The following is a 22,842-nucleotide window of genomic DNA, read 5'->3' as shown; positions in this document are numbered from 1 at the left end:
TGTTCATTCTAATTCCGAACAATAGTTCGTATGGGCTGAAACCTTTTAGAGAATTTCTTGGCAAGTTATTAAGACTGGTCTGGACACTTATTAGATGTTTGACCCACCCAGCGCCTGAACCTAATACCTTCGCTGTTATAGATCGCTTTATGTCCCGTTTTTTTCTTTCAACCACACTATTCCCTTCGGGGTGCGACGGACAAGAATACCGCAACCCAATTCCCATGCTGGCCATGGCCTCCTTATAAGCTCGAGAGCTAAAAGCAGGACCCTGGTCAGAATGGAACGTGGTAATTGCGTATGTGCCGATATAGACTCGCAGATCTCTCTTATAACAGTTCTAGCGTCAGCCGAGCGCTGGAGGCCTCATTTTTTAAGTGTGTTTAGCCTTAACTGATTAATAGGACGCTGAATGGCTTGCGGACATCAATACCCTTTCTATAAATGCTAACTGTGCAACAGGCAGGACCGGTTCATTACTGCGATCCCTATCACAGTCCGGACAGTTCTTTACATATATCTGATGTTGCACGCTCATCCCCGGCCACCAGTATACTGATTGCAATTCAGTCAGAGATTCACTCATCTGAATGTGCCTTGGACCTTCACCCATGTGTGCGTCTGCTATTAATAATATTCTCCTGTTCATGTTTGGAATTACCCTATCCCCCACTCCAGGGATTCGAGCAAAAGGTACGGAGTTTGCATCGATTATGTATGCATAATTGAGCGGATAGTTCACGGGCAGTGCTGCACAGTCGCCTTTTACGGTCGTTTTTACTGCCAGCATGGTTTCCCCGTCTATGTATTTTTCTGTACGCTTTTTTGTGGCTACGGAAGCCGGGTTAGTTGCTTCCGCTGTGGCTGTATTAGCCAATGAATTCCCTGCAACGTGAACGCCATCACGTTGAAGACTCTGTGCGTGAATCACGTGAGTCTTTTGTAGTTCTTTCTGTAAAAGAGCTACCTGTTTCCAGAGCAATTTATGCTTTATTGTGGCACCTGTGTCATCTTTGTAATCGTTTTCAATCCAACTCTGCAGTTTATTATTGTAAGAGTTGACGCAAAAATGAGAATCGCAAACGATAAGTGTCGGGAATTCACGTTCTGCATTCTCGAGCGCCATCTTCAAACATCTGATTTCAGCTCTCCGAGCCGAACAGTTTCTCAATGATTCAGTTTTTGTTACTTTCGGTCTGAATTTACCGCACAGCCAACGACCTTTAACAATCGCACATGCTGCATCGTAGGATTTGCTCTCTACGTTGAAATGCTGTACAAATCTATCTGTATAGATTATACAGGCGTATTGTGGGAGAGGCAGAAGTTCGATTGGCAGAGGATATTCTTCTTCATATTCTAAATCATTCAGTTCTTCGAATTGCGGGGCGAAATAGTATTTCACATCTTCCGCTCCTAGAGAATCTACACACTGTATCCATTTCGGATCCAGTGACACTGTTGGCAGGTTTACTGGGCTGAATAGCGCCTCGAAGGCGGATTCCGCTGTGAGGATATTAATCCTTTTACCATGTGCTAGTTCTCGTTCATTTGCTAATGCAATTTGCACTGCTTTCACAATTCTTTCTGTGAGACTGAATGTTTTTTCTGCTTGTGTGTACAAGTGTGATTTAATTGAAATTGGTACCTTTTCTCCCTCATTAGAGGTTAGGTACGTGAATCCGCATCTTCCTGGGATGACTCGGATTACTAGATCGCGTGTGTTGTCACGTGTATCTAATTTTGTTTTTGCTAACATGTCTGTTTGCAGTGATCTCAAAATTTCTGTGTGTTTTTGAGTCCAATTGATTTGTTTAAAATCAGGTTTAATTAGTTCGTAGAGAGGTTTAACCCTCTCTGCGTAATTTAGAATGTAAATTCTTCCGAAATTCAGAAAACCTAGTATGGATTGTAAATTCTTCAGCGTTTTTGGAGCTTGGAGTACAGCGCACTTCTCTAAGAAGTTGTCCGCTAGGCTTTTCCCTTCACTTGATAATTCGTACCCTAAGAATAGTACTGTCAGATGGGCAATTCGAGACTTCCTAAAGTTGAATTTGTAACCCTCTGCTGCGAACCCAAGTATAATGGTGTTCACTCTTTTCAAGTGAGTATCCAAGTCGTCGTCTGTGAGATAGATATCATCTACGTAAGATAATGCCTCATCATCATATATTTGTAGTAACTCTGTTACTCTAGCTGAGAATAGTCCTGGGCTGTTCTTGAACCCCTGTGGGAGTCGACAGAATTTTTTCTGCGACCAAAATGCTGAGAAAGCGGTCAAATATCTGCTTTCTGGTGCAATGTTTTGACAAAAGAAACCATTAGATATGTCTAATGTCGTTTTATATTTTTCCTAACTATGTTATTCATTAGGGCTGCACTATGCGAGTTTTGTACTGCAAATGTTTTGCAACATGTATTAAGATGTCTGTAGTCCAAAACTAGACGATATGAATTGTCTGGCTTGGAGACAGGAAACAAAGGATTGTTCATTTGAGAGGTGCATGTTTCAATCACCCCCTGGTATTCAAGTTGATCTAAGATCTCCCTGACTTGTTTTTTAGCTTCTTGCTTAATGGGATACTGCCGTTGGGCAGTTGGTTCACTTTTTAATTGGATTTTGTGAGGAGGTGAGTCCTCATCCCATCCTACATGATTTTTATATAATGCGTGTGCCTGGGCCACTGCCCATTTCCTTGCATATGTATATTTTTTGTGAATCGGAATGTGATTCGAGAAGGCAGGCATAATCACTTCTTCGCCACGAGGGCACTCCCTGACAAACTCTGGGGGCCAATCTTTTTCAGCTAACAGAATATCATAGCCTTTTAAGAGCTTATCCCAAAATAGACCTCTTATTTTCCTAGTCTTATCACCCTCTATACGCAATGTTATTTCGTATATCTTATGGGGCTCGCTAAGTCTGGTGTCGGCAGTTTCAACCTGAATGAATTCATTCGTGTCCACTGTCTCCAGATGACTCATCAAGATCTTGCGCGCTATACTGATTTCTGCTGCACTGTCCAACATTGTCAATGCCCACTCCCCGTTTTTCAACTGTGTCCTCAGTATTCTCGGCATGGTTGATTACTCTAATGCTGGCTACCTTCTTTTTTGGAAATTGAGATTTTTTACTCTGAGCAGGTTCCTTGTCTTTGGACTTGGTGTGCTCTCCTGGGTCTGACCGTCCTCTTCTTTCCGATTTCTGCGAAAAAGATCGAGAGGGACGTGTATCAATACTTTGATATCTATCAGGTTTTTTCAGATTATCCCTATTTCTAAGGTTATATCTTTTTTCAGAGGGCTCCCTCTGGGGAGACTGGTGTTCTCGAGTCAGAGTTATTTCCCTCCGTCGAGGAGACCTTCCTCTGGACTGGAAAACTTTTTCCTTGGGAGTGGATTGTTTATTTCCATCCCGGCTCTTTTTAGGAGTGTTTGAATTATTTTTAATAAATAATTTTTCAGGATTTTCGAGCAGTTGGGGCTTTACTGGTTTTCCACCCAAGCTGTCTCTACCTAATTCTTCATAGCATTTTTTTATGATTTTGGCAAGCTCAACTGGCTGATCTTTTATATCTGTTTCCTTCAACTTCTGGCGGATCGCCACAGATGCTGCTTCTCCTTTTATATTGGCTAATAATATAGCTGAGACCTGCTTGAAGTCTTTCAGTAATTTCATACCAAGAGTTAAAGCGGGCTCTGGACCGTATTCATTTTGAATCTGTTTTAGCACATCCGGTATTACCGCCATAGACGGAACACCGTGTGTTTTTGTGTAAATGGAAGCAAAGACTGTACCCCAAGTGTCGCAGTCCTCCACGTGTGGTGCGATTCCCATAGGAAAGCAGATTGTCAAGATTCTGTGTTTCTCAAAAGGGGTAGTATCAGGAAATACTGCCTCTATTTGAGTGATTTTCTGTGCTAACCAGAAAGGAATTTGTTCCCATTTTACGGGTGTTTTACCAAGACATGACTGTATGTTCTGTGGTGTAATTTTATTAGTGTTCCCCTGATGAGGGGTCAGCTGTGGTACATTAACAGCTGTTTGGACTGTTGCAGTCCGCATTACATATTTGACTAATTGCCTATGTATTTTTATAAGTGTTTTTAGCTGTACTAACAGCTCTTCTCTAGACATTTTTGCAATGTCCGGATGTGGTGTGTAGCTGGCTAGAACCGGCCACGTCGCTCCTGGTCTACCTAGTGGACCGAGCCTGGTAATATGATCATTGTGTTTTAGGGCGCCATTAAACCAGAGCAGGTGCTCTTGGAATTTTAGTGGGATTTCAGTCTCCTCGAAAGGAGTGTACTCTTCCGGAGGTTCCTCTATTTTGTAATAGTGAAACTCTTTTGTTCTAGCGTTTGCCGCTGGAAAGTTTATCCATGAATAGAATACCTCTGTCTGCCGATATTCGTGTGCCTCTATCACGAAAATTACTGTACCACCTTGTGGTGTCAGTCCGTTTTCTATAAGTTTTAACGTTATAGATTTTCTTAAGTGGACCGGGATGTCGATAGCATCCGGGTCTGTCTGTAGGAGACTCGAGTCTTCCTCTATTAGTAGGGCTGCCAGCCTAGCTGCTTCCCTTTCCTCTTCACTGTCTGACATTATATAAATGCAGGTTTTGCAGAGTTGGTCTCCAAGGAGACAAAGATTAGGTGCACAATATTTTGGAACACTGTATCCTTCAACGTTGAATAAACCAGAGCTTTACATAGGAATCTCTTCCTACTGAGTTCGGGCGGATTTTAACCTTTCACCCACTCCAGACGTCTATTGGAGTATTTACGGGAGAAAAGGGGTCTGCGTGAAAAATGCACGACTGAGTTACTCTAACGTCTTGCGTTAGTTTATCGCCTTACCAAACGTTTGGGCGCCATGTAGTGTAGTTCCTAGTTTCCCACTAGGCCCTGCGCATTGGAATAACATAAACAGTAGTATCGACGTAGAAGTGCGGATCTTCCAGGCCTCTACTGACTATGCTAAACTTAATTGGGTTTGTTACCAACTAGCTCAGAGGTCACTGGAAACTTTCTTGACTGAAATAGGAAGTGATCAGCTTCCCTGGCACAGACAAGAAGGGATTAAGTTTTCCAACAACCGTGCAACATGACAACTTTGCTCCTTAGATCAAGAGTCAATCTCTAGGGTCGTGTGAAACAATAGACGGTTATTTTACTCAGTCAGGTTAATGCAGATTACTTTCACAATATGTAGAGAATAGAGAGACGGGCGTTTGTCAATAAAGGGTTAACATTTATTGAACAGTCTTGCTTCTCGTACAAGAGAAATGAATTGCCACAATTGCAAGACTTGTTATTATAAAAAGTACGTACAGTAAGATAAGTATTGCGAAATAATACTGTAAAAGCATTGATATGGTTTCTTAGCCATACAATGGTTTAAAAGTAATAAAACATATATACATTCATATATACATTAGGCTAAAATACTCAACTGGTGCTTCTAACTACGCCTACCCCAGTGTACCTGACCTAAGCCTAATACTTGGGAGGGGAGTAAGTAAGTAGCTCTAAGTTAAGTTGGTTTTGCCAAGGTTTGCTTCAAGAATTCTCACTAAGGGTTTAGTCAACACCATACCTCTGAATAGAATGATGGAGGTCTGGTATCTCCTTCAGGGAAACTCGGTATCCCAGTCACCCGCAAGGGTAGACCAGAAACGCTGGAGCTGGATTTCTCGGCAGGAGAAAGGCAGCGTCTCTTCTTCAGCGCGTCGAGGAGGAGAAGGAGGGGGGATAGCGTCCGCGGGCAGCTTGCATCTGCTGGGCTCTTCGCAGAGGGACGGCTGTTCAGCTCCTAGGTTCACCACACCATCGTTCGCTAGTTAGCAGCGATAGCAGTAGCGATAGCAGCTATGGTATCATCAGCATGACAGCTTCTTCAGCAGCAGCGAGATAGCTGGCAGCATCAGCTTCACCAACAGCAACGAGACAGCAGCGTTTGCTTAAGGCAACGTTGGTAATATTTATACCTGAAAGGTGCCTTGTTTGACGTAAGTTTGCTGGACATAAGACGTCAATATAGATGTTTTTTTTTTTTTTTTTTTTTTTTTTTGGTAATCCTCATATATCACAGGTGGAACTCTTGATGGGACACTGGCTCCTCCATGCATTGCTGGCCGTTCTGCACTGACCCTCGTTGGTTTTGGCCTGATGCAAGTTGGTTTGCCCGCACCCTCAAGTAGCCACTACCTTCCCCTCCAAACTCCTTTTCTTTCACCGATCCGTGTGCGCCCTTTGCTACTTAGGAGTACGGGGAACCAGCAGGGCTCCAGACAAATCATTGGAAAACCAATCATCGAGCTTGCCATGCCGCCAAGGCTGCCCACACATTCGTCATGCTTCTGGGATCGCATGCCACATCTGATTTACAAGTTAACATAATCTGCCTCAGGCAATTAGCAAAGGTTGGAGGAGTTGGATCTTTCCATGCCCTGCAGATCTCGCGCCTTGCTAAGAGGATGATAAAAAATACAAATTTGGTGGAAAAGTCATTAACTTGATAGTTCATCACAAGCCCAAACATGACTGTGAACCTTGGGAGTGCTATAGGCGTTAAGAGGACTTCTTCCAGAAATTCCTTTATCTTCCCCCAATATTCCGCTAAATCAGGACAATCCATAAACATATGTACATCGTCAGCCTTCAAGAGGCCACACCTTGGGCAATTGTAGTCCATGTTTGAGAATTTTGCCAATTTCTTCGGGGTTATATAGACCCTATACATAGTGTATAAGTGATTCCTTTTCAAAGCAGCCGGCTTAATTACGGCGTTCAACACCTTGAAGGAGTCGCGCCAAGAATCCAAAAGAGGCCCATTAATCTGGGTGAGGGCGTCACACCATAATTTACTGATTTCAACCTCCGTCACATCCTCCCCTTCTAACATTGCCGAGTACCAAAAAGATATTTGGCTTTTCCACTTACCCCTTCTAGCTACCGCATCAAATTTAGGGTTAGGGGGGTTATTATCATTTGGTGTCCCAGATCTCATTGTCCACCAGCCTGACAGTTGGTAGTATTTAAACCGCATCAGGGCCCCCCTAGTTAGATTGGACAATGCGTCCCAGCTTAAGAGATTACCATCTTCCTGCAAATCTCCCCACCTCTGCAACCCTGCCTGTTTCAAAGGTAGTGACAGTTGATCATTAAGGCAGGCTGGGAGACCTGGTGAGTCCCATATGGGTGCCTGTGGTGCGTAATAGGTAATGTTTAGTTTAGTCCTTACAAATACCCAATTTTTCAAGGCTGACCTTAAAATCTTCAACCTTACTTTTTTAAAGAATTTTGGGTCCCCAAACTTATAAAGAAAAAAACTGGAACCCTGAGGAACCTCCTTTAATAGCACAGAAAATAGCAGCCCCATTGATGATTGGTCCATATGACCCGCCATAATTCTAAAATGCTTAAAATGAAAAGCGTGGCAATACAGCATTAAATCTGGAAAAGCGAGTCCTCCCGTCTTGAGACCCCTTCTTAATTTCTTCCACGCTATGCGCGGGCCTTTGGCATGCCAAATGAATGAGCCCAGTTTTCCTTGTAGTTTTTTAATTAAGGGTGCTGGAAAGGATAATGGGATGGCATTAAATAGAAAAGTGACCTTAGGGAGCACTATCATTTTCAGGAGATTCACTCTCCCGTATATGTTTAGAGGCAGAGAGGACCAACGTTGCAATAAAGCAATTGTGTCTTTAATGATCCTTTCTAGATTAGTTTTGGGGATTTCATCTATCTCATTAACCAGGTGAATTCCCAGGTACCTCATTTTGTTCTTCTTCCCTAACGAGCTGGACTGCTGATTCCATTCCATTATTTCCGTCTTTTCAGCATTAATTGCATACCCCGAAATGTTACCAAACCCCATTGCAAGATCTAATAGTCTAGGGATTGCCTCATCCGGATTTATAGTATACATTAACAGGTCATCTGCGTACAAAGCAAACTTAAACTCCACTTCCGCAATCTTAAAGGGTTTAATTATAGGATCGGCTCTTAATAAACAAACGAAGGGCTCTATATACAGGTCAAACAAAAGAGGGGATAGGGGACATCCCTGACGAGTGCCTCTGGAGATATGAAACTTCTCTGTCAAGGAACCATTTACTAAGACCTTTGCTGTTGGTTCTGAGTACAAAAGCTTAATGGCTGTTATATAGTTCGTCGGAAAACCAAATTTTTCCATCGCCAACCACAAATAGTTCCAGTCAACTTGGTCAAATGCCTTCGCAGCGTCTACTGCTACTATGGTCAGAGGCAATTTCTTTTCTTGAGCTACATCAATTGCAGCCACCACTTGAAAGGTCAGCTCATTGAGCTGCCTGTCCGGGATGAAGCCCCTTTGGTCGCAATGTACTACAGATTTTACTACCTTTGCTAATCTCGTAGCCAATACCCCACACCATCGTTCGCTAGTTAGCAGCGATAGCAGTAGCGATAGCAGCTATGGTATCATCAGCATGACAGCTTCTTCAGCAGCAGCGAGATAGCTGGCAGCATCAGCTTCACCAACAGCAACGAGACAGCAGCGTTTGCTTAAGGCAACGTTGGTAATATTTATACCTGAAAGGTGCCTTGTTTGACGTAAGTTTGCTGGACATAAGACGTCAATATAGATGTCACTAGGAAGTGATCGCTTATCAGTTGCTCATTAGAGTTCTATTACTAATCAAAACACAGCAAGCGGGGATTTCCAGGTTTGCTGAGTTTTTATCTTGTTGAAGAACTCGGAGTGTTAATCTAGGAATCTCAGATAGTGACTTCTGCTCTGTCATTGCACTAATTGGTTGCAAAGGAAGTGGCAGAGAAAGCTATTCTGGAATGTGGCTCTGTTCGTGTGAGGCCAGAGATGAGTTACTGAATATTGCACTTGAACGGTTATGCCAATATAGGGAATAAATGGATTTATAGCCGAATAGGGGCATAAGGTCACAGTATCGATCAGGATCCTAGATAAGCACGCAACAGAACAGTATGTTTAAAATAGCGTTGTGCCTTTAACAACGCTTGCTTGTTGGAAAGAACTCTTCCTGGGTATTCATACTAAAGGTGACATTGAGAATCCTTCACGTTTTTCCAGTCACAGTCACATACTGTGTTTTCGTTGTATAAGCAAACAAAAGAACCCTTTGGATTTGACAATCTTATTTTGTTTATTACTTTTTGTTTTGAGAGAAAAAGGGAAAGATTCACCTTGTTTAGCAGTAAGACTTCAGGTAAGGAAAGACAAAGATATCTTGCATTTAGCTATTATCATTCAGGAGAGAACAGGTGTTATATCTTCTGTCTTGTCTTCTCCTTCTGCAGAGTGGAAGTCCTTCCTGGTAACTAGCAGTTCTTTTGACCAGACCTTGAGGGAACCACAGAGACCATAGCTAGTTTAATATTTTGTCCACTTCCCTTTTCCCCGGGCACGAGTTCACGCAGAGGGTTTCAAGCCTCCTTTGTTGGGAATCGTGTCTGGGAGGAACTGGGAGGCAATTCTTCATACATCGTCTCCGCTGGTCACAAGGTTAAGGTTAGTGGCAATTATTTATCCTTGAGCTACTGCCAATCCCGACAGATTGACAAGCCCCTTCTCAATGTGAAGGGGGTGCTTTAGTAAGTTCCGCCCTGAGCCTCATGAGTCTTGCCCCTAGGCATGCTGGTAGCTGTAGTTTTCCGGATGATCACTCTCGTATTACGTCGACCTGGGAAACAGCGGAATCTACGGGAATGGAATGGTTGTAGCCTTATCGTCAACGTGATCGCTACAGTCCCATGCTCTCCACACCACTGGAGTCAAGCTCTCCTGGTTGAATATGGCTGATAGCCAGAAACCGGTCCTAGGACGCTTCATTCCGGTCCAGGAAAGACATGGCTTGGAAGTTCGGGCTGGACTGTTCCCATGAGGCACAGGGTCAAGGATGATTTGCATATGGCTATGTCTGAACTGGGGTGGTGTGGAGTGCAAAAAAAGGATGGATTTAGGCCCAGATCTCTGTACTGGGGTGAATGTATGACAATGTTCTGCATTCTGTCCATCACCTGTTGTTTTTGCATTTGTCACCCCGAGTGGGTTGGGTATGCTCAGACGTGAGTCCCATGCTTTCCACACCACTGAAGTCAAGCTATCCTGGCTGAAAACGGCTGATAGCCAGAAACCGGTCCTAGGATGCTTGATTCCGGTCCAGGAAAGACATGGCTTGTCACTTCGGGCTGGACTGTTCCCATGAGGCACAGGGTCAAGGCTGATTTGCATAAGGCTATGTCTGAACTGGGGTGGTGTGGAGTGCAAAAAAAGGATGGATTTAGGCCCAGATCTCTGTACTGGGGTGAATGTATGACAATGTTCTGCATTCTGTCCATCACCTGTTGTTTTTGCATTTGTCACCCCGAGTGGGATGGGTATGCTCAGACGTGAGTCCCATGCTCTCCACACCACTGGAGTCAAGCTATCCTGGCTGAAGACGGGTGATAGCCAGAAACTGGTCCGAGGATGTTTGATTCCGGTCCAGGAAAGACATGGCTTGTCAGTTCGGGCTGGACTGTTCCCATGAGGCACAGGGTCAAGGCTGATTTGCATATGTCCATGTCTGAACTTTGGGTGGTGTGGAGTGCAAAGAAACAATGGATTTAGGCCCAGATCTCTGTACTGGGGTGAATGTATGACATTGTTCTGCATTCTGTCCATCACCTGTTGTTTTTGCATTTGTCACCCCGAGTGGGATGGGTATGCTCAGACGTGAGTACTATGCTCTCCACACCACTGGAGTCAAGCTATCCTGGCTGAAGACGGCTGATAGCCAGAAACCGGTCCTAGGATGCTTGATTCTGGTCCAGGAAAGACATGGCTTGTCAGTTCGGGCTGGACTGTTCCCATGTGGCCCAGGGTCAAGGCTGATTTGCATATGGCGATGTCTGAACTGGGGTGGTGTGGATGGCAAAAAAAGGATGGATTTAGGCCCAGATCTCTGTACTGGGGTGAATGTATGACATTGTTCTGCATTCTGTCCATCACCTGTTGTTTTTGCATTTGTCACCCCGAGTGGGATGGGTATGCTCAGACGTGAGTCCCATGCTTTCCACACCACTGGAGTCAAGCTATCCTGGCTGAAGACGGCTGATAGCCAGAAACCGGTCCTAGGATGCTTGATTCCGGTCCAGGAAAGACATGGCTTGTCACTTCGGGCTGGACTGTTCCCATGAGGCACAGGGTCAAGGCTGATTTGCATAAGGCTATGTCTGAACTGGGGTGGTGTGGAGTGCAAAAAAAGGATGGATTTAGGCCCAGATCTCTGTACTGGGGTGAATGTATGACAATGTTCTGCATTCTGTCCATCACCTGTTGTTTTTGCATTTGTCACCCCGAGTGGGATGGGGATGCTCAGACGTGAGTCCCATGCTCTCCACACCACTGGAGTCAAGCTATCCTGGCTGAAGACGGGTGATAGCCAGAAACTGGTCCTAGGTTGTTTGATTCCGGTCCAGGAAAGACATGGCTTGTCAGTTCGGGCTGGACTGTTCCCATGAGGCACAGGGTCAAGGCTGATTTGCATATGTCCATGTCTGAACTTTGGGTGGTGTGGAGTGCAAAGAAACAATGGATTTAGGCCCAGATCTCTGTACTGGGGTGAATGTATGACATTGTTCTGCATTCTGTCCATCACCTGTTGTTTTTGCATTTGTCACCCCGAGTGGGATGGGTATGCTCAGACGTGAGTACTATGCTCTCCACACCACTGGAGTCAAGCTATCCTGGCTGAAGATGGCTGATAGCCAGAAACCGTTCCTAGAATGCTTGATTCTGGTCCAGGAAAGACATGGCTTGTCAGTTCGGGCTGGACTGCTCCCATGTGGCCCAGGGTCAAGGCTGATTTGCATATGGCGATGTCTGAACTGGGGTGGTGTGGAGTGCAAAAAAAGGATGGATTTAGGCCCAGATCTCTGTACTGGGGTGAATGTATGACATTGTTCTGCATTTTGTCCATCAACTGTTGTTTTTTCATGTGTTACCCCGAGTGGGATGGGTATGCTCAAATGTGAGTCCCATGCTCTCCACACCACTAGAGTCAAGCTATCCTGGCTGAAGACGCTGATAGCCAGAAACCAGTCCTAGGATGCTTGATTCCGATCCAGGAAAGACATGGCTTTGCAGTTCGGGCTGGACTCTTCCCATGAGGCACAGGGTCAAGGCTGATTTGCATATAGCCGTGTGTGAACTGGGGTGGTGTGGAGTGCAAAAAAATGATGGATTTAGGCCCAGATCTCTGTACTGGGGTGAATGTATGACATTGTTCTGCATTCTGTCCATCACCTGTTGTTTTTGCATTTGTCACCCCGAGTGGGATGGGTATGCTCAGACATGAGTCCCATGCTTTCCACACCACTGGAGTCAAGCTATCCTGGATGACGACGGCTGATAGCCAGAAATTGGTCCTAGGATGCTTGATTCTGGTCAAGGAAATACATGGCTTGTCAGTTCGGGCTGGACTGTTCCCATGAGGCACAGGGTCAAGGCTGATTTGCATATGTCCATGTCTGAACTGGGGTGGTGTGGAGTGCAAAAAACCCGATGAATTTAGGCTCAAATATCTGTACTGGGGTGAATGTATGACATTGTTCTGCATTCTGTCCATCACCTGTTGTTTTTGCATTTGTCACCCCGAGTGGGATGGGTATGCTCAGCCGTGAGTCCCATGCTCTCCACACCGCTGTAGTCAAGCTATCCTGGCTGAAGACGGCTGATAGCCAGAAACCAGTCCTAGGACGCTTGATTCCGGTCCAGAAAAGACATGGCTTGGCAGTTCAGCCTAGACTGTTCCCATGAGGCACAGGGTCAAGGCTGATTTGCATATGGGGATGTCTGAACTGGGGTGGTGTGGAGTGCAAAAAAAGAATGGATTTAGGCCCAGATCTCTGTACTGGGGTGAATGTATTACATTGTTCTGCATACTGTCCATCAACTGTTGTTTTTTCATTTGTCACCCCGAGTAGGTGGGTATGCTCAGATGTGAGTCCCATGCTCTACACACCACTAGAGTCAAGCTATCCTGGCTGAAGACGGCTGATAGCCAGAAACCAGTCCTAGGATGCTTGATTCCGGTCCAGGAAAGTCATGGCTTTGCAGTTCGGGCTGGACTCTTCCCATGAGGCACAGGGTCAAGGCTGATTTGCATATAGCCATGTCTGAACTGGGGTGGTGTGGAGTGCAAAAAAATGATGGATTTAGGCCCAGATCTCTGTACTGGGGTGAATGTATGACATTGTTCTGCATTCTGTCCATCACCTGTTGTTTTTGCATTTGTCACCCCGAGTGGGATGGGTATGCTCAGACGTGATTCCCATGCTCTCCACACCACTGGAGTCAAGCTATCCTGGCTGAAGACGACTGATAGCCAGAAACCGGTCCTAGGATGCTTGATTCCGGTCCAGGAAAGACATGGCTTGTCAGTTCGGGCTGGACTGTTCCCATGAGGCACAGGGTCAAGGCTGATTTGCATATGGCCATGTCTGAACTGGGGTGGTGTGGAGTGCAAAACAACGATGGATTTAGGCCCAGATCTCTGTACCGGGGTGAATGTATGACATTGTTATGCAATCTGTCCATCACCTGTTGTTTTTGCATTTGTCACCCCGAGTGGGATGGATATGCTCAGACGTGAGTCCCATGCTCTCCACACCACTGGAGTCAAGCTATCCTGGTTGAAGACGGCTGATAGCCAGAAACCGGTCCTAGGACGCTTGATTTCGGTCCAGGAAAGACATGGCTTGTCAGTTCGGGCTGGACTGTTCCCATGAGGCACAGGGTCACGGCTGATTTGCATATAGCCATGTCTGAACTGGGGTGGTGTGGAGTGCACAAAAGGGATGGATTTAGGCCCAGATCTCTGTACTGGGGTGAATGTATGACATTGTTCTGCATTCTGTCCATCACCTGTTGTTTTTGCATTTGTCACCCCGAGTGGTATGGGTATGCTCAGACGTGATTCCCATGCTCTCCACACCACTGGAGTCAAGCTATCCTGGCTGAAGACGGCTGATAGCCAGAAACCGGTCCTAGGATGCTTGATTCCGGTCCAGGAAAGACATGGCTTGTCAGTTCGGGCTGGACTGTTCCCATGAGGCACAGGGTCAAGGTTGATTTGCATATGGCCATGTCTGAACTGGGGTGGTGTAGAGTGCAAAAAAAACGATGGATTTAGCCCCAGATCTCTGTACTGGGGTGAATGTATGACACTGTTCTGCATTCTGTCCATCACCTGTTGTTTTTGCATTTTTCACCCCGAGTGGGATGGGTATGCTCAGACGTGAGTCCCATGCTCTCCACACCACTGGAGTCAAGCTATCCTGGCTGAAAACGGCTGATAGCCAGAAACCGGTCCTAGGATGCATGATTCCGGTCCAGGAAAGACATGGCTTGGCAGTTCGGGCTGGACTGTTCCCATGAAGCACAGGGTCAAGGCTGATTTGCATATGGCCATGTCTGAACTGGGGTTGTGTGGATTGCAAAAAAAAAGATGGATTCAGACCCAGATCTCTGTACTGGGGTGAATGTATGACATTGTTCTGCATTCTGTACATCAACTGTTGTTTTTGCAGTTATTTTCCTTCAGAGCAAAAATGGGAACCTGCCTAAACGGTTCCAGACGTTTGATTGTATTCCAGTTTCTTCGGACAATCTTTTGGACCTCGTTGGTGATTCCTGAAAATGTGGCTGATTATGCCACCCACGAAAGTAGCCTTTCAAACCAATCTCAGGCCTCTGCCATTGCAGGGCTTGTGTGCACAGTGTTACTGCCGCTGTGATGTAGCACCCAAAGTGTGTGCCGTGTCTTAGACCCCCCTATTACTGCATGTCAGTCACCCCTATGGTAGGACCTAGCTAGCCTTATGGGCAGGGTGCATTGTCGGTAAAAGGTAGGACATGTACCTTAAGTGTGTGACATGTCCTGGTAGTAACAAACAGCTATTTTGGTTTCTCACCACTGTGAGGCTGCCCTCCCATAGGAATGCATTGGGGATTCCCTGATAAGTGTTTCGGTGGTAATTCCTGATATGAGAGGAGCAGAGTGGTCAAGTTTGGTATATTTTGAATGGTAACAATAAATGCTGTGAAATTGTGTGCGCAGATTTAGTATAACTATTTTAGAAATGCCACTTTTAGAAGTTGGCATTTATGTGTGCTTGTGTCTGCCTGCCTGATGTGAATTGCTTGTCTGGCTTTTGAGTGACAGGTGCTGGTGAGGTGTGTGTGGCTCCAGGAGGGACAGGGTGAATCAGTACTAGTCTGAATGGGACATCTGCATTTGGAGTAGGGGAAGGAGAGGTCCCTGGTACCTGAATAGGTCTGTGCCTAGCCTTTACAATGCTGAATCTGCCCCCCTGTGGTGTGTCTGATGACGAGCTCCCACCTGACAAAAGGGAAGAGCAGCCTTGTAAACATAGTGCTCCAATTACCTCCTGAACTAGTTTTGGCTGGTCCCCCCAAGGCCTGTGCCAGGGCAGACAAAGCCAAGATGTAATATAAATATAGGGGCTGTGACCCCACGAATGGTGTGCTGCTCCTGTGCTACTAGGACTTGCTGCTGCTGGGGACCCAGGAGGAACCGCCACGGGGGCTTGCCTCCCTGCTGGAGGGCCCTGTGTGTTGGCCTCCCTGGGCCCATCTGTGACGCTTGGACCTTTTGGAAAATCCAGCGCTTCGTGGGCGCTCTGACTTTATTCCTTTGCTCCAGGACAAGAGGAGAATGTTTGTCTGGAGCATGTTTGTCTGGATTTGCAGCACGGAGTTGCATCCCATTTAGAGGGAGTCCCAACATGGGGATTCCCCCGCATTTCTTTGCCCAACAGAGTGGGAGCGTACCCCGCTTTATGCCTATTTTAATGACCGAACCAGGTGCCCCCCTCGCTTGTGTGATTATTTTGGGTGTGCTCACCCCGCTTTATGCATCTTTGATCAGCCGGTGCCCACCCCGCTTTTAGTGGTTACCGCAATTATCTTTAATTGAAGCGGGAGCCCACCCCGCGTTTCACTGCCGCGACCCAGGGAAGGCAGTGCAGCTGGCCCGGAAACCGGGTAAGCGGCCTGACTGTGGGCGGGGCCACAGAGATAGCAAGACCAGAAGAGCAGGCCAAGTGATGGCCTGCTACTGAGCGGTGCTCCCGTGAGCGGCAGAGAGCCCCACGTTGCCAGAGGAGAAGTCTCGAGTGCGGGACCAGCAGCAAGAGAAGCGCAGAGGTCCCGGTAAGCGCAGGCCCGCCAAGGCACATTGTCGGTACCTGGAAACTGCACAGCAGAGAGCCTGGTTAGTGGGGACTCGGTGTTGCACCTTATTGGTGCCGGTCAAGGCATGTTGTCGGTGCCTGAGCGGTCCCTCAGCAGAGCAGGTCGCTCCAACATGGGGCACATTTTTTTGAGGGCCCCCGTGGGGGTCCAGAGGTCATAGAGGTGCCAGTGCCTCTTTGTTTACACACAGCTACACGGCCGTAGGGGGCAGCTGCAATGTTTGGCCACATTTGCTTGGTAGGGCCCCAGTGGGGGTCCAGAGGGCACAGAAGTGCCAGTGCCTCTTTGTTTTTGTCCACAGATGCACCGCATCAGCGTGGGCAGCTGCACCAAGGGCACAATTGTTTTGCCAAGTCCCAGTGGGGACCCAGGAGGCACAGTAGTGCCAGTGCCACTATTTCTTTGGGGGCATTTTTATTTCTTTGATGAGAAAGGAGTTAGGTACACTCCTTCCCTGCCCCGCGCATTGCGCTTCCTCGGATGTTGCTGCATTGGCAGCCAAGCCCTGACATTTAGCACATAGGGCATTTGAGCCCCAGGGAAAGACCAGTTGGCCTGGGGTCAGTTTCTACCATGATGTATGCACCATGAATATTGCATACTGTGTTTATGCTGGTGATGCTTATTGCATAAAGTGTTTATTCTTATGAGGTTGGTGAATGATATGTTTTCCACCTAATGTGATGCTGATTTCATAATGTGATTTATGGTGCAGGATATAATGCTGAGTACAGTGTTTGCCAGTAGTTACGGGTTGTGTTCTACATTTACTATTTGTGCTTTGTGATGGTTCTGACAGTAGCCCAATTGGTCCTGTCAGGTGTATATAATCCCCTGTAAATTTTGCCTAGTGCCAGTTGGCACAGTGTATATGTTGTGATTACTATTCTAATGTGTTTTGGATAATACAATGGCTATTTTCATAAATAACCTTGTGGGGAGTTTCTTTTGTAGCTTGCCTAGTGTGTTGCTGCTGTGTGTGTGTTGCGCACACGCTTTACACATTGCCTCTGGGATAAGCCTGACTGCTCGTGCCAAGCTACCAAGGGGGTGAGCAGGGGTTATCTTCAGCGTGTAACTCCCTTGCCCTGACTAGAGTGGTGGTTTCTGCCTGGCTTAGGCGCAAGCCCTAGACTACCAGAAATCCCATTTCGAACAACTTGCAAATATACTTGTGTCTAAGAGGAAAGCTATACCTGGGTGTCCAAGATGGCCACTGCATCTTTAGACTACATGAGAGTTCATGGTCTGGTGGAAAATGTAGTTAATTTTCGGTAAACTGTTACACTGTTACGTAGTGCGTTCCTCATGCACATAAGCCCCCATCCAGACATCTGTGTCAGTCTCGAGAGACTACCCACCTTTCCTTTCCTGGGATAGAGTGAGTGGGTTTGGAGTGTCTCTTCCCCACTCTTGGGGACTCCAAAGCTAAAATTTCTTGCCTGGTATAAAAAATCGAAAAAACACAGGTTGTTGTTGATTAGCCAACAAATACTCTTGCCATGAGGTCTGTGAAATAGACACCAGCCTCAGTCAGGGTGCTAGTCAAATGTCCTGGGCAGTGGAGGAATGGATGTTGGTGTAAGTCACATAAAACATGCTTCTGATGTCCTCGAACACACATATATGCGTGTTTGCGAGTAGCTAAAATTACTCTCTCGGCAGAACGATAACCCTAAAGACAAAAATAGTTTCTCAGCATCATTTAGTGTTACTGGTGACAAGTTTATAATTGTATTGGAGTCATTTGTAGCATTGTTTATTTTTTTCTTTCTGTTTGTTGTCCACTGGCTTTTTGTATGGCTTGTCATTTCCAGCACTGTTTGCGTCTTTCACAACACCTTTGTTTGACTTCACATTTTGAGTTCATGGGCGCAAGGTTTGCCGTCTGTCCTGCCGAAGGAAGTCTACCTCTTGTGCCATGGAGAGCTTTGGAAACCCCAAGCGTGTGCCCCTCTACTCTGTTCAGTTTCAGATTCGCTCTCTAAAGCTGAGCTGATGCCAGATTCAGAGGTGGAGACTTGGGTATTAGTACTGGTACTCGCCTGATTTTCCTGTCTAGATGTTTCTTTTCTTCCAGCTTTTAAGGAATCTTGGGGCATATTATCAAGGGGGTTTTTCTCCGCTTTTTTGGCTTTAAAAGCCAAGAAAGCGGAGATAAAATTATCTCCCTATTACCTAGCTGTCGCTAACACCAGTTAGCGACAGCTAGTAGGTGAAAGCGACCATCTTGGGCCCCGCTTTGCATGTCAGTGAAATTTATCACTAATGACATGCAAAGTGGGCTTGCCAAGATGTTAGCGACTGGAAACAGTCGCTAACATCGCTATCTCCTATTACCAACTTTTGGAGATATTCGCGCTAAGCGCGAATATCTCCGAAAGCTAACACCTGCCCTGAGCAGTTCTTAGCCATGTTATCCAATGGTAGGTGGATAACATGGCAAAGAGCATTAGCTCGGTAATGCATGAATATCGCTGACTTTTCAGCGATATTCATGCTTTGCGGCGATTTTTATTGCATTTGCGTTAAACCTTGGTAATACCAAGGTTTATTTGCGGTAAAAATCGCCGCAGCTCAGCGGTACATTTTTGTCTCTAACCAAGCAATAGCGATAATTATCGCTATTGCTTGGTAATATGCCCCCATATTTTCTCGAAAATGTAAAAACGTGTCCATTTTCATAATCCTGCTTGTCACGCTGTGTTTGCTTTGTCCGTGTATCAACTTGCGTGGCGCAAGGGTGAAACAAAACCTTCATAAATATACCCCTGAGTTCTTATCATATTTCTGGACAATTGCCCAAAAATAATTTGCGCCGTCAATTCTTCCCTCGCAGTCCTGAAGATAAAGGATGCCTCTCAGACGTTGAATGGCCTCCAAGAAAGAAGGAAGATGGGTGATAGTATTTATCTGATTGCTATTTGTGGCAGTCAGATACCTGATCACTTTTCGATCTCTTTCTCGCTTTATAAATGTCCCATGGTGTTAAAGGATGAGTGAACCACGACCGCACTAGAAGAAGCAATGCTGGAACTGCCTCATCTGGCTGATGGAAGAACTTGTATTTTGCTGTTCTACCCCAAAGCCTTTCTCTTACTGAATGTGTTTGAAAGAGAAGCCTATGTCTGATTGAAGGCAAAGAAAGTTCTAACAAATATTAAGATTTCTAGTTATTTTTCCAGTTGACCATCAAGTTTTCACATCCAAAATATTTTGGGGAAAAAAAAATCTTACATTTTGGTAAGATGCAAACCCCTTTAAATGAAAACCAACAACTGCCCCTATTGCCGGATAAAGTCTGGAGAGGGTGAATGCTACCCTTAGTTACATTTATATTCATCTCAGAGAGCAGCAGAAGGGAATATTCTCTGTTTTTAGCTCCCTGTCATGTCCCTTTCTGCATTTTTATCCTCCATCTTTTTCTGTCCCCCTTTCATTCACTTTTCTACTGTTGCTCTTATATTTTTTGCCGGTAAACTTCCTTGCTCAACAAGAGAGCTACGTGGTCTAATCGACCTGGGATGTAAAGACTGTGAAGTACATTTTCCTTTGATCTCCTACTTTACTGGTGACACTGCCTTTCCCCATTCCTTCTCAGACAGCAGGGTCACTCCTATGACAGCTGACGTCCTTGGCGTCAGACTCGAGTTACTGTCTTTTTCTGGACTTCTGCTTACCTTAATTATACAGACTGTCTTATTGTTTATGTTTTTTTCCAGAATGGGATAAATGAGGATTGAAGAGTGGAGTGAATCAGTCGACTGGGCCTATTTAAGTCCACAGAAGCACGACATGGGTCCCCAAAACCTGTGGTGCAGGGGGCCTCACACATTAGATGACCCACAGACCCTGCAGACAAAAAATACAAAACAAAAAAAGAGCTTTGAAGTTCCAGCGAGTAGGCCAGTGGGCAATTTGTGAAAAAATAAATGCTGAGACCCTCGTCAGGAGGCCACTGCAGCTTGCACCAGCCCATTGCTCCTGTCATTGTTGCCTATGACAGAGCCAACACAACTACTAACCATGAAACCCTATAAGTGCGACAATTCGAACTATTCCAGGCCACCAGATGTGTGGGAATACCTTGGTAGGCAGGTAATAGCCATTTTAAGGTATATTGAATTATTACCCTACTGTTGTTGTGCTTAAGTCTGAGGTACACAAACAGTGCCACCATGTGGCAGACTCTCATAAGATGTTGACAATTATGTGTCCCTGCTGAGCACTGCACACCACGGCTCAAATTAAGGACTGGAGTACACCTGCCAAGTGTCAGGACCTGCACAGTATATAAACATGTGCGCTCTATGTCCACATAATAGCAAACCAATGCATAACGCATTTTTGTAATGGTGTTTTCTTTCAGTGAGTCTGCAGCCCAGGTGAAGGTGCTCTGAACTCAACCTCGGTCCCATGGTAATGTATTCTTTTTACTTTAGAGCAGTGCTTTAAGTGGGAAAAAATAAGTGCAGGTACTCATTAAAATGAGCTAGAGGTGTAGTGAGTGGGCGGGCTAGGGGCGGGGCTAAGGGCAGGACATGATGATACTTAACGACTTATATAATAGTTGCAGCACACACCAAAACACATGATAAATGTGTTTATATAAACAAAGCAGGTTAACTCATTACACAAAATGAAAGAGAAATGCAATAATATGTTAACATTTCCTTTTTTTGCAATAGTTGCACCTTCTTAATGCCATACTGTTAGTTGCTGTTGTTTGGCAGAATACTATATATTTTTGAGCAAGTGAGTAGGAAGAAACTGAAAATACCCCCAATTCGAACCAAAGCTCTTATGGTACCAAGCAAATGAAGCAAATCATCATGACCCTCCCCAGAAGATATCTCTTGTCTCTTCCATCGATCTATCCTTTCATACAACCATTTACCTGCTGATGTCCACTATTTACCCTTTACATTGTTGTCTATTCAGTTTTCCATCCATCATTCAGTTGATTTTCACCATTCCGTCTGTCCACCCTTCGTATCCAAACCTATCCATCCATCCTTAAACCTATCCATTCATCTTTTCACTCATCCATCTCTTTATCCACTCCTTAATACTATCCACCTTTCATTCCATCCACCCTTTCACTCAATCCCTCCTTTCACGCATCCATCATCCACCCTTTTATCCATCCTCCCTCCCTTTCATTCATCCATCCAATATTTCACATATCCACCCTTTTATCCAATCATCCACCCTCTTTACCCATCCATCCATTCACTCATCCATCCATTCATCCATCTATCTGCACATCCACCCTTGCTCACTCATCCATCCGCACACTCACTCACCAACCGTCCCTACTATGTTATTTATGAACCTTTGTCGCCAAGCAGACATGTACACACAAAGGGCCACTCATTTTCTTTAAAATACCTCCTGAGAGTGTCTTGATTCTCTCTCTCTCACTTTTTTCCTACAAAAAACAGGCATACAAATGCAGGCAAACGCAAAAACGTAAGCAGACACACAAAAGACTTTGGTATGTTAAAAGCCATGTTATACTCTTCACCATGGCTTTTTCAATTGCCACTGCCAGGGGGCTGCCATGATTCCTGTGTTTGCGCAAATGCAGAGGATAGTGTGAATATGGTTGACAGCACAGGGCCTGAATGGACCCCAGAGGTTCAAAGGTTTCAGATTGCTTGTGTGTGATATTTTCATATTTTCATTGTAAATGTAAAAATGTAAATTGATACTTGTATAGCACACTACTCACCCGGAAGGGTCTCAAGGCACTTGTACGAATACCACTGTAGAACCCATCCTGGCTGTCCCTGTGAGGCATTCACTCTTGCACACCCCCAAGGTGGAGGGCAGGCATCCTTAGCGTTGTGGGGGCCGTTGTGGAGATTAAGCAAGCTATTGCCCAGAGTTACAGAGCGGGACTCCATGATTGGAATAGGCACGAGGCAAGAATTATCAGGTCCGTGGAATTTTGAGCCCAAGACCCGCCGAGGCGGGGAATTGAACGCTGGTCCCAGGCCAGACCTCTGCATCAGGGTCTGCCGCTCTAACCATTGAGCCACACTTCTCCTCATTGAGCCACACTTCTCCTTGTAATTATGAGTTAGATTTCAACGATATGAGTGACACTTTCTCACTTGCAAAATGAGAGAATAATATAAATATCAAAAATGACACCCATTTGAGTATAGCTGCTAATGTTTCAGATTGCCTATATTTGACATTTTCATAGATTCAGTGGATTTACGAGAGTCAGGCAACAACTAGATGTATAACACTTAGAGTGGCGCATTCTTGGCACCAAAATCATGGACTGAAGTCAATGGAAATAGACAAATATCAGAAATCGCAATCATTTGAGCAACAAGGAAGTCAAACTTGGCAGCAGGTGCTTTTGAAGCTATTATTTAATTTCAATAAAAATCAGCAACCTCCACCCCAACCTCAGGAATCTCTGTGACAAAAACAGCAACTCACTGAGCTATCCACATACAATACAGTACAATTCAATATGCCTTTTTGAATACACATTAACCATCTACTCTACTATGGGCCAGATGTAGGTAGGCTTTTAC

Source organism: Lissotriton vulgaris, chromosome 5, assembly GCF_964263255.1.
Source record: "Lissotriton vulgaris chromosome 5, aLisVul1.2, whole genome shotgun sequence".
Taxonomy (NCBI): domain Eukaryota; kingdom Metazoa; phylum Chordata; class Amphibia; order Caudata; family Salamandridae; genus Lissotriton; species Lissotriton vulgaris.
This window is presented reverse-complemented; position numbering follows the sequence as displayed.